Genomic DNA, 16,604 nt, shown 5'->3' on the forward strand with positions numbered 1-16,604 from the left:
AAGCAAATACATATGAAAAAGATGTGGTATGCTTTCCAGTGAGACAGTTCTCCACAAGAGACCAAATGACACAGAAGTTAACAACTATAGGTCACTGTACGGACATAAACAATAGGTAAAGCCAATACCGCATAATCAGCTATAAAAGGCACCGAAATGACAATATAAAACAATTCAAACGAGAAAACTAATGGCCTTATTTAGTAAAAAAAAAAAAAAAAAAAAACTTATATGTAACACATAAATAAACGACAATCACCGAGTTACATGCTCCTTATATCATGTTCTCAAATCTAGATATCATCTCCCATATAGAAAAAAAACGTGTGAAAAAATTAATCTATTATGTGTTGCTCTCCTAGATACAAAATGTATCCAAAATCAAAGATGTAGAACATATTCTATCATAATCATTCGGTAACTAGTGTTATTACTGTCTCCTCCATGCCTGTCATGAACATAAAAAAAAATATTAAATAAATAACAGTTCTAATGCTCAAATTGGTTGTCACCGTGCAACACAGTTAATAATATAAAAAAGAAGATGTGGTATGATTGCCAATGAGACAACTATCCACAAAAGACCAAAATGACACAAACATTAACAGTTATAGGTCACCGTACGGCCTTCAATAATGAGCAAAGCCCATACCGCATATATAGTCAGCTATAAAAGGCCCCGATAAGACAATGTAAAACAATTCAAGCGAGAAAACTAATGGCCTCATTTATGTAAAAAAATGAACGAAAAACAAATATGTAACACATAAACAAACGGCAACCACTGAATTACAGGCTCCTGACTTGGGACAGGCACATACAAAAATAATGTGGCGGGGTTAAACATGTTAGTGGGATCCCAAGCCTCCCCTAACCTGGGACCCCTACAACATAAGAACAAACTATAAAAATCAGTTAAAAAAGGCTTAACTCATCAGATAGACAAAAAAATAACACCATAAAGGAAAAACATAGAACTCCTTTTGTCATAAGACACTGTCAAACATCCAAACATACTATCCACACTCATCTGTGTCCAAACTTGTTTCTCTTAACAAAAACAAAATGACAAAATTGTATAAGCGAACAAAAGAGCAAATCTTCTCTCTTTGTTTGATGCTGTGTTAATTTTTAAATGATTTGTATGTTAGGCTATTAATATCAGAAGTTCAATTAGTGTTAGCTTATCAATCCTTATTTTTATCAGCATGTTAAAAAAAACAATGTCTGAATCACACTTCAGCCACTTGCAACAACAACAAATAAACAACTAGTCGTCTGAAAGTTTCCACTGTGTTTTTCGTCTGAGGGTGTATATTTTTGGCATGTAAAAATTGTTAACCAAAAATGCCCTCTCGGTTTTTTTTTCTTTTAAAATGCTTGTCTTGTAAAAATGATAGCACCTATCATCCCCCTTCCAAAATGAATAGCAAAATAGACTTATATGTTAATAACCACCTCATTGAATGTAACAACGAATACGGTATTGCTTAATTTCTAATCGCAATAAACGATAAATATGAATCTAAAAAGAATACATAATCTCCATCGCTTGATCTTTTACAATATCAATGCGATTAACGCAGGTAGTAAACAAACACAAGTTATCTACCTTTGATCGCTCGAGTCTAGTCCAAGTCAACCAGTGGAAGTTTTATTATTGCATTGGAAAGGTAGATATTCCTTTAACATTATATAAGTATATAACTGCAGTATGGTGCTGAACTATAGAAATTAGTAAAGATAAAAATAAATGTCAAAAACATGGGAAAATACTTTAAAATGAGACGTAAATAGAACGATAAAAGAAATTAGATAAATCCATTATAATCATACTTCCTTGTAAAGTACGATAAAATCAAAGTACTGCCGTACGGTTTATTCCGATGATCTTTATATCTGATTGTTTACCAATTAAAGATAGAGATGTTCATCTCACCGTAGACAAATAGTAGAACTAGTATTTACTTCCAAATTGTCAGTGCATGTTTGGCATGTCTGGTCAACAGGGACTTATCCATAATTATCTATATATATTTTTTTTATAAATCACGCTCAATATTCGTAGATAATTAAATTAGATGCATGTTTCATTAGAATACGTTATTCTGATTGGCTAACTGCAAATCATGTGATTTTCCTTAGGCAATTGCACTACGCAATAAACTTATCATTCATGATGACACGCGGTCCCATAATAAAGTGCACAGGTAAATTAAATAAAAACTTGATGTAAATCGTGTTTTCATGATTCTTACTAAAAAAATGTAATTATAAGTATTGAATGCTTCTTTTTCTAACTTCATAGGGTTGTAAAAGCGTTGACCGTGCGCACATTTTAAGAATGAAGCGCTGCGCTTCATACAAAATATATTTCGGTCAACGCTTTTACGCACCCAAATAAAATTACAAAAAGAAGCATTCAATTCTTAACACAATTGGAAAGGTTTTAAAGAGAATTAAACAAAATACGAAATGTTTAAACTATTCCATATAGTACACACATATGTTTATAAGTTTTACATTATTTTGTTCATCCTATATATAACACTGACTTCAATGTAAAGCTGTCTGATGACACTAATAGGTGTTTTTTTTTAATTCCGTTTTAATTTGCAGTATTTTGTTTTGTCAATAACTTAATAAAGATAAAAAAAAAATGAAGATATATTTAAAGGCTTTCAAGTTTAAATATCAAACCTTTTCAAGATTGCTTTATCTTCTTGAATTAATATGTTTGTGTTTAATACAACATAACTATCTATTTAGCTTAAGTACTTATATATCAATAACTTAACGCTTCCTCTAATAAATGTAATATTAAAACTACCATAAGCAATCAGCTATGCGCTATGGGTTTTGCTGGAGGCATCTTTAAAGCACTTATTATACTAGTCATATAGATATGTTTAGTATTCATATCTGAAATTTCAATATTTGAAAAGTATATCATTATTTCAGTTTGATAGGATTAAGGCAAATTCTGAATTTTGTCCAAGAAAAAAGAACACAATTTTGCATTTTATGCCTGATCACATCTGGTCCAGATTTTTTGTTAGATTCTAAAAGTATATTCATTTTGTATATGACTTAGTTTCATGAGTCTTATCATCTCCTGCTCTTATGTGTAGTTTCAATTAGTTTATGTAACCATATTTTTGGTAAACCAATATAATCTGGTCGCCATGGTGTAGCAAGAATCACTCAAAGTGGCATTCCACACCACTAAAAACGAAAGAAACGTTGTAGGGTATAAATTAGCAATGTTATAACACTAACCTACCAGAAGCTCTACTGTGATAGTCAACTTTGGTATATTTTTACCCCCTTATTGATAGGATTTCAAACTCCTGTGAACAAAGCACGAAAAAACTCGGCAGCAAGAGCGTTAACTTACAGATGACGAGTTTATATCTACATATATAAGAGTTAATCCTTATAATGATAATGTTTTTTTAATTATAACAATGTTTCCTTATATCTTGAGTTCTACAAAAGATATAGCTGCAGTATCGGAGCACTTGTTGTTGTTATTGTCTTATTATTTGCGGACCATAGTAAAAATAAAAATTAAAATAAGGATCTAAGAGCTACGATTCTGCAACTATAAAAAGTGTAAAAAAAACTTCACATATCTGAAATGATCAGAATTAAATACACTAGCAATACATACGTCAAATAATTGACATCATTCATAGATTGACCCCTTAAAAGTAAATGTGTCCAAAAATATCAAATTGAAACTTATGTTTTCTGAAATCTTGATACCACTGACTTAAAGATGATACAATAAGTTATGTATTACTAGTATATTAACCCTCATAAACCATAAAATTCGCTTGAATTTACATCGTATAATTATCTATAAATATTTTTTTCTCCAATTAGAGATTACTTAATTCAGTGATATTTTAAGATAATTATCACAATGTTAGCTAAGATACAAATACAAATGTGAAATAATTTTTTTAATAATAATTACAAATCTATTACGAGGGAATCCGTGTCAACAAAACAAAACAAAAACAAAACAAATACTATTAAAAACAAAATATGGCATGGAAAAACATACACTCACATATTAAGGTGGGATGACACATAGGCAGTCTTTATCAGCAACTATTGTAGACAGACTAAGAAATCTTAGTCAGAAATCTTCAGACTAAGAGTAAGAAATAATAGGTAACTGATCAATTTACATACATTGCAACTTGTTTGTGTAAGTTTTCAAATATTCCGTTCAAATATAGGTTTGCAGGCAGACATATATTCCGCATATATGATCTAATATATTCAGTTTCAAATATAGGTCTGAACGCAGACAATTGATCAATTTAATTTCACCAAACTGATAAAAAAATAAAAGTGTTTTATTTTATTTGAAGGAAATGGCGTCAAAATCCCCAAACATGTTTTGTGGAACCTGTTCAAGACGAAGTAAATCCACCACAGCTATAAAGTACTGCACAGACTGTGAGGATGCACTGTGTCCAGAATGTTTAGATGTCCACGGAACAATTAAATCATGTGCGTCCCATCATGTTATAAATGTAAACGTGATTGACGGAAGTCCATTTATTGTCAATAAATCTTGCGAAGTTCATCCGGATATGGTTTTAGAATTGTTTTGCTCTAACCATGATACATTATGCTGTCGGTCTTGTATGGCTAGTGACCATCGCTCTTGTGACAAATTAATGCCAATTGAAGTAGCTGCGAAAGGAGTCAAAAGTTCAACTATGTTTGAGGAAATTAAAACAGATGTTCGTATTCTTAATACCGCTGTTAACGAGCTTGAAGATAAAAAGAGAAAAGGAATGCTCAGTCTTAATGACAGTAAGGAGATTGTTCAGCAAGAAGTTAAAAACTTGGAGAAACAATTACAGAAGCGTATTCAAGAAATGAAAGCAGCTCTCATGTCTGAAATTGACAAAATGCATACAAACCTGTCAAAAGAATCGAATGATGACCTTGAAAAAATATGCGGTCGACAAAAAAAGATACAATTTATTTCTGAACAATTTGAATCCGTCACAACACATGGATCAGAAAGTCAAATATTTATGTTCATTAATAATATCAGAAAAGAATTGAACTGTCAGGCAAGTAATTTTAAAGAACTGCTATCGTCACAAAAAAATTATTCTCTTCTGCTTAAAGAATCCGATTTGTTGTCTTTCATGAAATCATTTGGTTCAGTGGAAATCAAAGAGGCTTCCCTTGATATCAAGTACAAGCCGTTTAAGGGTGAACAAGCACAAAACCTGCAACAGCAGAGAAAGGTTCCAACACAATTCAAGCTTGATACTAAATTCAACGTTTCTGGCGCATGTATTGCCGACATAGGTGTGACAAAAGATAATAGATTGTTCCTGTGTAATACTGCCAGTAGCAATTTATATGTTGTGTCAGACAAAGGTCAAAAGTTGGTTACAATTCAAATGGAAGGAACGCAATGGGGGATAGCTGTGGAAGAAACCACTAATATTGCATGGATCACACTACCAGGAGAACAGTCTATTCAGACAGTAGATATAGTTACAAGGAAGACGGGTCAACTGGTCATGGTACCAGAAAAATGTTATGGTATTGCTCTTATTGGCGACCAAATTGCTGTTGGTGGTCATGGCAAAATATACATTATGAGCAGAACAGGTGACTTAAAGAAAACACTTGATGTTGGAGGCAGCGAAGTACACTCCATATCAGTTGGACAAAAAAATCAACTTTATTATGCTCAGGCTAATGTTGTAGAATCGAAATTAAATTGTGTTAAATTAGACGGAACCATTGTATCAATCTCCTCAGATGATACTAGTCGAGTGATTGCTGTTAAAACTGACAGCTCAAACAATGCATATTTAATGGAATATGCAGCATCAAAATTTAAGCTGTTTTCGTTTGAAGATAAATCTATCAAAACTATTTTGACAAAAAGTGAGGAACTTAAATGTCCATATGGCTTTGAATTCAGTAACGACTTTTCTAAACTGTTTATTTCAAATGTCACTACAAGAGAGATATTGGTATTTTTGTGCAAATAAAAAACAAAGAATAATCGGTTGAAAAGTAAACGAACATTTACCGTTGCATCTGTTTGAATAAAGAAGATACTTTAAGAAAAATTATGACTATATAATTGAGTATATCTTTTTTATCATAAAAAGACATTTTGTATGGAAAAAAACTATAAAAATCTTCATACTGGTGATTTCCCATGAAATAATACGAAATATCTTAAAACAATTCAAGGGAACAGTGCTTTCTTATTACTTTCCGTCATCACTTTAAAAGTTGTTACATTGGGTTCATCGAAAATTATTGATAACCGTCCGAAATAATATTGTCTCTATGTAGATATTTACCGAATAAAAAACGATAAACGGTACAGTTTTGTAATGCATATTAACCTTGTAAGGCAGTACTATCTGTCCTAAGGGTCATACAGATGAGAACAGTAAAAATAAACTCATCATAGATACCAGGACTAAATTTTGTATATACGCCAGACGCGCGTTTCGTCTACAAAAGACTCATCAGTGACGCTCGAATCCAAAAAAGTTAAAAAGGTGATATGTTCGCCTATTAAGATATGAAGCCACTAATTCATCCTGTTCATAGCCGCATTGCTTCTGAGTTTAACACTGCAATTTTAAGAATAAATAGCTACTCTGTTTTAAGTTAAGACAAGAGGCTGTGAGAGAGACAGCACATCTGATTTTCCTGCAGACGTCAAACCCTGAACAGTTGAGCAAGTATGGACACAATATTAAAGCTTAAAACAGCTCTGAATTTGGATTGTGATTGAATATTTGATACAGCATGGGTTTGTGACACAAAATAAATGTGTTCAAAGAACTGAAAAATTTGAAGTTAAACATTTACCTATTATGATCCAATATCCAATCTAAGGACATTGCTAGAATCAGCATATCCAGGAACCCCCATATTTCAAGTTTTGATGATTTACTGAGTAAACCATTTCTGTTCAAATGGAAACAAAACAACCTTTATATCCATGAATCAATAATGTAAATCTAAAATTAAATATGAGTTCACCATAGACTACACAATTAGATATGACTTAAAGAGATATCAAAGGTACCAGGATTATAAAAGAGATGTGATGTTATTATCATTTTTAAATCATAATCTAATATAAATAATAGTTTTCTAATAAATCTGTCACTTCAATTATAATTGGTCGATTGCATTGAAAATTAACAGATGTGTGTTATCTTATCACTTAGTGTTGAAATAAAATCAAACTTTATGTATATAGTTGATGCACGGTGGGTATGGTTGTCCTGCAAGAGAACGTTCTGTGCTGGTGATTCGGTCCTGACGGGTGCTGGTGATCAATGAAAAAATGTAAACAAAGACGAAAATGATGATTTTTGACGTTTTCACTCATAAAAAATGGAAGAAAACAGTTAAGATTTTTCAATTTTGTTTCTTATGGGTTCATATGTAAACCATTAAAAAGTTGACCCTCTAAACTGTTTCAGTAAGCGTAACACAAAAGTGCTAATTTTCAGAAAATCTACAACTGAAAAAATAAAAAAAAAACGCTCACAGAGTCCGCTTTCCATACCGCAATCAAAACTATTTTGTGAAAAAACATTGCAATTTATTAAAATTTAGCATTTTCTAAATTTATTCATGTCCTGATACTGTGCTGGTGGGTCCTGTCATTGTGCTGGTGGGTCCTGATACGGTGCTGGTGATTTTGGATAAGAAGTTGGTCATATTTGTAACAAATGTTACAAAATCAATAAAATTGGGCAGATAATTGTTGTCAATAGGATATATGACTCCTATTTTAGCTCATGTGCATCCATTTGGCTGTTTAATATGTGTTTTTAAATGATCGTAACTTGTATTACATAATTACATAAAAGGGCAACATCTTTCGTCCAATATCAGATAACAATGTATAGTATCTAAAATAAGAATAGTTTTATTAAGATATTAAATGCCCCTTACATTGATGCTTCAACAATGATCAAAGCCCATGCCGCATAGACATGTTTGTTAGCGCTCCGCATACCCCTCCCCACTTCCACCCAACCAACCCTCCTCATTTCCTCCTTCATTTTTACAGTGGTTTACCAACACAACAATTTATCACATAAAATGATAACACAAAGACACACATTATTGAACAACGAATGCTCGCAGGTACTGAAAGGAAGTTCAAAGCCGCATTTTCAACTAATAGATAAACCATGTTCTCATACACAAAAATTCCAATCGTGTCGATTAAAGAAGTCTCAAAACTTAAGTTCACATTTTAATGTTTGATGAAGCAGAACTTTAAAAGTGTGCAGTAAATCTTGTGCTCACAACAGTTATTGTCATAATTATGTATATAATAAGACTTATAAAAGAATTAAGAAGGTACCAAGAAATATTTTACAGTTCAATTTAATGATCAAGAATGGAAGGAAATGGTACGGAAGTTTACATATAAAGGACAAAAAGAAATTGATAGTATTTTTTTGCGAAAGACTTAAACGCTTCTTTGCATTATATAGTACAGCTCTTCTATAAAAGCATGCAAAAAAAACTTTGATTGACTTGCTTGCTATGTTTGCTTGGATGTTTTGAGGTAGGCGGATTTTCAATACATACTGGGATTTGATTTGACAAATACAAACTGACAGGAATTATAGTTCATGTTTATTGTCCAAACAAATTCTAGCAGACATGTTACGAAAAGGTATATTTTCGACGCTGAGGTTGACAAATTAGACTTTAAATTTGGGGACGGTGTCAAAACATTGATAATAGATTTAAACAGGTAAAATTTGAATTCTGCACGTTTTGGTTACTTTAAATCACATTTATCTAGAGTCTCATTATATAACATCCTATATGACAATTTCTTTTGTGTTATCATTGCTGGCAGGGGCGGATCTAGCCAATTAAAAAAGTGGGATTCAAACCATATGTCCCCATTCAAATGCATTGATCGTTCAAAAAAGGGGGTTCCAACCCCCAGACCCGCTCCCCTTTGATCCGCCACTGTCCAGCCTATCGTGACATGAAAGGCTAGACAAGGGCGGGCTGAGTTATACAAGTTCATTCGATTCCAGATTGATAACATAAACATAGTACTAAGCTGGTTAGATATTAGTCAGTTTTATTTGTTGTATTACAGTTCCTGACAAAGTTCAACCTGTTGCTCCACTTATCCCACACAAAGCTCTTCAGTCTGATTGATTAATCAGTCTGGTGTCTCCATAAGCTTCCAATGACTGAAAGTTTTTAAGTGCCTTGTAGCGTGTTCGACATATACCCGATACTCGGATATACGCAAATTTATTTATTTTTTTAATATTTTCTTTCTTTCTGCTCGTGGTTTAGCTCTTAGTTGATGGCGCCTGTAGCGGATAAAGAGGGGCAATCGACATTGATAATTTTTTCCCGCTAAGATGACAAGATTCTGGGGGGAATCGAACTCCAAACCTGGTGTAATTAAAGGCAATAGATTATACTGTTGGGCATCATTTTGGTGTCCTATATATGAAACCACTTCGAATGAATCTTAGATGATTTCTGTTGTCCACAATCACCTATGTATGAATGCAATGTCCGCAAAAGATGGAGTTAAGGTGTAAATGCAAAGTTATTATGCAATGCTTTTGAAACTCTGCAGGAATGTTCAACCGGTTAGTAGTGAGTCATATTTTACACAAACCTCTTATCGTTCTGAACATGCATGAACTATTTTCCACTGGACGTTAAGCAACCAACAATCAATCAATCACAAACCCAAAAGAAAATGATAATTAAGCTGAGACTGTTTAAATTAAGACAAAGTTGGAAGGACATAAAGGAAGAAAATACATGCCTTCGCCGATATATGACCGGGAGTAAATTTTCTTAAACTATTATGCAACAAGTTTCAAGTTAAGATTGCAAAATAATCGTAAAATCCATATTTTATGGACGTCAAGTTGGTTACCTATTCCCTATTCCCTATTCGTTACCTATTCCCTATTCCCTTTTCGTTACCTATTCGTTACCTATTCGTTACCTATTCCCTATTCCCTATTCGTTACCTATTCGTTACCTATTCCCTATTCCCTATTCGTTACCTATTCGTTACCTATTCCCTATTCCCTATTCGTTACCTATTCGTTACCTATTCCCTATTCCCTATTCGTTACCTATTCGTTACCTATTCCCTATTCCCTATTCGTTACCTATTCGTTACTTATTCCCTATTCCCTATCGTTACCTATTCGTTACTTATTCGATTTTTAATATCCTTCCCCCTTTTTAATTAATTATTATTCTTCTTTTTCCTCTTCTTCCCCTTCTTCTTCCGCCACTTTAAAAATGAACTTGTCCGCAGCATTTCTCCAAAACTACTTGTCAGATTTACTTAGGGTTTCATAAAATGTTACACTAATATGTCTAGGTGAGCCATCAATCGCTCATTTGTGCATTGGGGTCTATTAAGGGGTATTTTTTTTTTGGGGGGGGGGCAGAAAGAAGGGAGGGGTTTACTATAGAACCCTATGGGATTTTATTTTCTAAAATTTTCAAATGAATATAACTTGAAAACTGTAAGTGATAGATACATGCAGTCTTCAGAAATGATTAAAGGACAATAAAACAAATCACATGAAATATAGGGGAGTCCCTGGGGGTGTCATCCCTACCCCCTTCAATTCGAGAATATGCTTTTAACTTGTAAACGGTCCAGATCCCCACCCCTAAACCATATATATTCTTGTATGGGACAATAAAACTAATCAAATGAAATTAAATAAAAGTTCCTGGGGGTCACCCCACCCCGTTCAATTTGAGAATGTACTATTATCTTGTAAACGGTCCAGATCCCCACCCCTAAACCATATATGTTCTTGAATAGGACGATAAAACAAATCAAATGAAATTAAATGGAAGTCCCCGGGGGTCATTCCCACCCCGTTCAATTTTAGAATGTGCTATTATCTTGTAAACGGTCCAGATCCCCACCCCAAAACCATATATATTCGTGGAGGGGACAATAAAACTAATCAAATGAAATTAAATGGAAAATCCTGGGGGTCACCCCCATCCCGTTCAATTTGAGAATGTACTATTATCTTGTAAATGGTCCAGATCCCCACCCCTAAACCATATATTTTCTTGTAGGGGACAATAAAACAAATGAAATGAAATAAAAGGAAAGTCCCTAGGGGGTCACCCCACCCCCTCTTGTTTGAAAACTTATAAACGGTCAACATCCCCACCTCGAAACTATATATATTCTTGTAAGGGACAATAAAACTAATCAAATGAAATTAAATGGAAGTTCCTGGGGGTCACCCCCACCCCGTTCAATTTGAGAATGTACTATTATCTTGTAAATGGTCTAGATCCCCACCCCTAAACCATATATATTCTTATAGGGGACAATAAAACAAATGAAATGAAATAAAAGGAAAGTCCCTAGGGGGTCAGCCCACCCCCTCTTGTTTGAAAACTTGTAAACGGTCAACATCCCCACCCCTAAACTATATATATTCTTGTAAGAGACAATAAAACTAATCAAATGAAATTAAATGGAAGTTCCTTGGGGTCACCCCCACCCCGTTCAATTTGAGAATGTACTATTATCTTGTAAATGGTCCAGATCCCCACCCCTAAACCATATATATTCTTGTAGGGGACAATAAAACAAATAAAATGAGATAAAAGGGAAGTCCTGAGGGGGTCATCCCACCCCTCTTGTTTGAAAACTTGTAAACGGTCAACATCCCCACCCCTAAACCATATATATTCTTGTAGGGGACAATAAAACAAATAAAATGAAATGTAGGTAAAGTCCCTGGGGGTCACCACCACCCCTCCTGTTTGAATACTTGTAAATGGTGGAGATCCCCACCAGTAAGCCATATATATTCTTGTATGGTACAAAAAATCAAATCAAATGAACATGGGACCATATGAATTGCGAGTTATGGGAGCTTTGTTTGGGAGACTTCGTAACAGCATCCTGTTACAATTACTTCTTGTTGTTTATACTCTTATATCTGGTACTAGTTCTAAATTTGTTGAGGTAAAATGATCTTTTTATGACCTATCTATATGTGTTTGTGCTCAACCGATTCTTTTACTTTATGTTCGATACTCATTTGTTCCTTATTAGATTTTTATACGTTCTACCTTTTAACTGCTTTATGTCCGTATGTTTGAAGATGGATCTTGGTTCGAAGGGATGAAATCACCGTGTTAGCGCTTGCATAAAAAAAAAGATGTGGTATAATTGCCAATGAGACAACAACCCACAATAGACCAAAATGACACAGAAACTATCAACTATAGGTCAATGTACGGCCTTCAACAATGAGCATAGCCCAAACCGTGCAGTCACCTATAAAAGGCCCAGATATGACAATTTCAAACAATTCAAACAACAAAACTAACGGCCGTATTTCATATACAAAAAAATAACGGAAAACAAATATGTAACACAAAAACAAACGATAACTACTTAATTTCAGGCTCTTGTCTAGGTAGAGGCACATACTAACATAATGTGGTGGGGTTAAACATGGTAGCAGGGTGTACATCGTTTCGGAGCATGCTATTACCTTGTTTAATTCGTTCCATCACCCGTTATAATTCGCTTATAATACGTGTAGTATACGTTGCACCTTTCATGTGGTAAAACATGATTTTCAATTGTTTTGTTGTCTCTGGTGGTAGATTTGGGTTCTTAGAGGTGATATAACTCTATAAGCGCATATGTACCCGTTCCAGCGCTCGGATAATACCCTGTTACTTATTCGTTCCTTATTCGTTTTTAATGCGCGGGGTAAGTATACGTTGCACCTTAAAATAAATCGTTTTTTAATTGTGTTCATGTCTCTGGTGGTAACAATGTGTTCTTAGGGAAGAAATGACCCTATTAGAGCGCATGTACCCGTTCCAGCGCTCGGTTACTACCCTGTTACCTATTCGTTACCTATTCGTTACCTATTCGTTACCTATTAACTTATAATACGTTTGTTGTACGTTGCACCTTTGAGAAAAGGATTTTCACTTGTGTTCATGTCTCTGGTGGTAACAATGTGTTCTTAGAGAAGAAATGACCCCATTAGAGCGCTCGGTTAATACCCTGTTACCTATTCGTTACCTATTCACTTATAATACGTTTGTGTTACGTTGCACCTTTTAGAAAAGGATTTTCACTTGTGTTCATGTCTCTGGTGGTAACAATGTGTAATTAGAGATAAAATGACCCTATTAGCATGCATGTACCCGTTCCAGCGCTCGGATAATACCCTGTTACTTATTCGTTCCTTATTCGCTTTTAATGCGCGGGGTAAGTATACGTTGCACCTTGAAATAAATCGTTTTTTAATTGTGTTCATGTCTCTGGTGGTAACAATGTGTTCTTAAAGATGAAATGACCCTATTAGCGTGCATGTACCCGATCCAGCGCTCGGATAATACCCTGTTACTTATTCGTTCCTTATTCGCTTTTAATGCGCGGGGTAAGTATACGTTGCACCTTGAAATAAATCGTTTTTTTAATTGTGTTCATGTCTCTGGTGGTAACAATGTGTTCTTAGAGATGAAATGACCCTATTAGCGCATATGTACCCGTTCCAGCGCTCGGTTAATACCCTGTTACCTATTCGTTACCTATTCGTTACTTATTCGCTTTATATACGTTTGTTGTACGTTGCACTTTTTAGAAAAGGGTTTTTACTTGTGTTCATGTCTCTGGTGGTAACAATGTGTAATTAGAGATGAAATGACCCTATTAGCGTGCATGTACCCGTTCCAGCGCTCGGTTAATACCCTGTTACCTATTCGTTACCTATTCGTTACCTATTCACTTATAATACGTTTGATGTACGTTGCACCTTTTAGAAAAGGATTTTCAATTGTGTCAATGTCTCTGGTGGTAACAATGTGTTCTTAGAGATGAAATGACCCTATTAGCGCGCATGTACCCGTTCCAGCGCTCGGTTAATACCCTGTTACCTATTCGTTACCTATTCACTTTTAATGCGCGGGGTAAGTATACGTTGCACCTTGAAATAAATCGTTTTTTAATTGTGTTCATGTCTCTGGTGGTAACAATGTGTTCTTAGAGATGAAATGACCCTATTAGCGCATATGTACCCGTTCCAGCGCTCGGTTAATACCCTGTTACCTATTCGTTACCTATTCGTTACTTATTCGCTTTATATACGTTTGTTGTACGTTGCACTTTTTAGAAAAGGATTTTCACTTGTGTTCATGTCTCTGGTGGTAACAATGTGTAATTAGAGATGAAATGACCCTATTAGCGTGCATGTAAACGTTCCAGCGCTCGGTTAATACCCTGTTACCTACTCGTTACCTATTCGTTACCTATTCACTTATAATACGTTTGATGTACGTTGCACCTTTTAGAAAAGGATTTTCAATTGTGTCCATGTCTCTGGTGGTAACAATGTGTTCTTAGAGATGAAATGACCCTATTAGCGCGCATGTACCCGTTCCACCGCTCGGTTAATACCCTGTTACCTATTCGTTACCTATTCGTTACCTATTAACTTATAATACGTTTGTTGTACGTTGCACCTTTGAGAAAAGGATTTTCACTTGTGTTCATGTCTCTGGTGGTAAAAATGTGTTCTTAGAGAAGAAATGACCCCATTAGAGCGCATGTACCCGTTCCAGCGCTCGGTTAATACCCTGTTACCTATTCGTTACCTATTCACTTATAATACGTTTGTTGTACGTTGCACCTTTTAGAAAAGGATTTTCACTTGTGTTCATGTCTCTGGTGGTAACAATGTGTAATTAGAGATGAAATGACCCTATTAGCATGCATGTACCCGTTCCAGCGCTCGGATAATACCCTGTTACTTATTCGTTCCTTATTCGCTTTTAATGCGCGGGGTAAGTATACGTTGCACCTTGAAATAAATCGTTTTTTAATTGTGTTCATTTCTCTGGTGGTAACAATGTGTTCTTAGAGAAGAAATGACCCTATTAGAGCGCATGTACCCGTTCCAGCGCTCGGTTAATACCCTGTTACCTATTCGTTACCTATTCGTTACCTATTCACTTATAATACGTTTGTTGTACGTTGCACCTCTGAGAAAAGGATTTTCACTTGTGTTCATGTCTCTGGTGGTAACAATGTGTAATTAGAGATGAAATGACCCTATTTGCATGCATGTACCCGTTCCAGCGCTCGGTTAATACCCTGTTACCTATTCGTTACCTATTCGTTACCTATTCACTTATAATACATTTGTTGTACGTTGCACCTTTAAGAAAAGGATTTTCACTTGTGTTCATGTCTCTGGTGGTAACAATGTGTAATCAGAGATGAAATGACCCTATTAGCGTGCATTTACCCGTTCCAGCGCTCGATTATTACCCTGTTACCTATTCGTTACCTATTCACTTATAATACGTTTGTTGTACGTTGCACCTTTTAGAAAAGGATTTTTAATTGTGTCCATGTCTCTGGTGGTAACAATGTGTTCTTAGAGATGAAATGACACTATTAGCGCGCATGTACCCGTTCCAGCGCTCGGTTAATACCCTGTTACCTATTCGTTACCTATTCGTTACTTATTCGCTTTATATACGTTTGTTGTACGTTGCACTTTTTAGAAAAGGATTTTTACTTGTGTTCATGTCTCTGGTGGTAACAATGTGTAATTAGAGATGAAATGACCCTATTAGCGTGCATGTACCCGTTCCAGCGCTCGGTTAATAACCTGTTACCTATTCGTTACCTATTCGTTACCTATTCACTTATAATACGTTTGATGTACGTTGCACCTTTTAGAAAAGGATTTTCAATTGTGTCCATGTCTCTGGTGGTAACAATGTGTTCTTAGAGATGAAATGACCCTATTAGCGCGCATGTACCCGTTCCACCGCTCGGTTAATACCCTGTTACCTATTCGTTACCTATTCATTTATAATACGTTTGTTGTACGTTGCACCTTTTGGAAAAGGATTTTCAATTGTGTTCATGTCTCTGGTGGTAACAATGTGTTTTTAGAGATGAAATGACACTATTAGCGCGCATGTACCCGTTCCAGCGCTCGGTTAATACCCTGTTACCTATTCGTTACATATTCACTTATAATACATTTGTTGTACGTTGCACCTTTTAGAAAAGGATTTCCACTTGTGTTCATGTCTCTGGAGGTAACAATGTGTAATAAGAGATGAAATTACCCTATTAGCGTGCATGTACCTGTTCCAGCGCTCGGATAATACCCTGTTACTTATTCGTTCCTTATTCGCTTTTAATGCGCGGGGTAAGTATACGTTACACCTTGAAATAAATCGTTTTTTAATTGTGTTCATGTCTCTGGTGGTAACAATGTGTTCTTAGAGACGAAATGACGCTATTAGCGCGCATGTACCCGTTCCAGCGCTCGGTTATTACCCTGTTACCTATTCGTTACCTATTCACTTATAATACGTTTGTTGTACGTTGCACCTTTTAGAAAAGGCTTTTCAATTGTGTCCATGTCTCTGGTGGTAACAATGTGTTCTAAGAGATGAAATGACCCTATTAGCGCATATGTACCCGTTCCAGCGCTCGGTTAATACCCTGTTACCTATTCGTTACC

This window comes from Mytilus galloprovincialis, chromosome 5 (genome assembly GCF_965363235.1).
Source record: "Mytilus galloprovincialis chromosome 5, xbMytGall1.hap1.1, whole genome shotgun sequence".
Classification (NCBI taxonomy): Eukaryota; Metazoa; Mollusca; class Bivalvia; order Mytilida; family Mytilidae; genus Mytilus; species Mytilus galloprovincialis.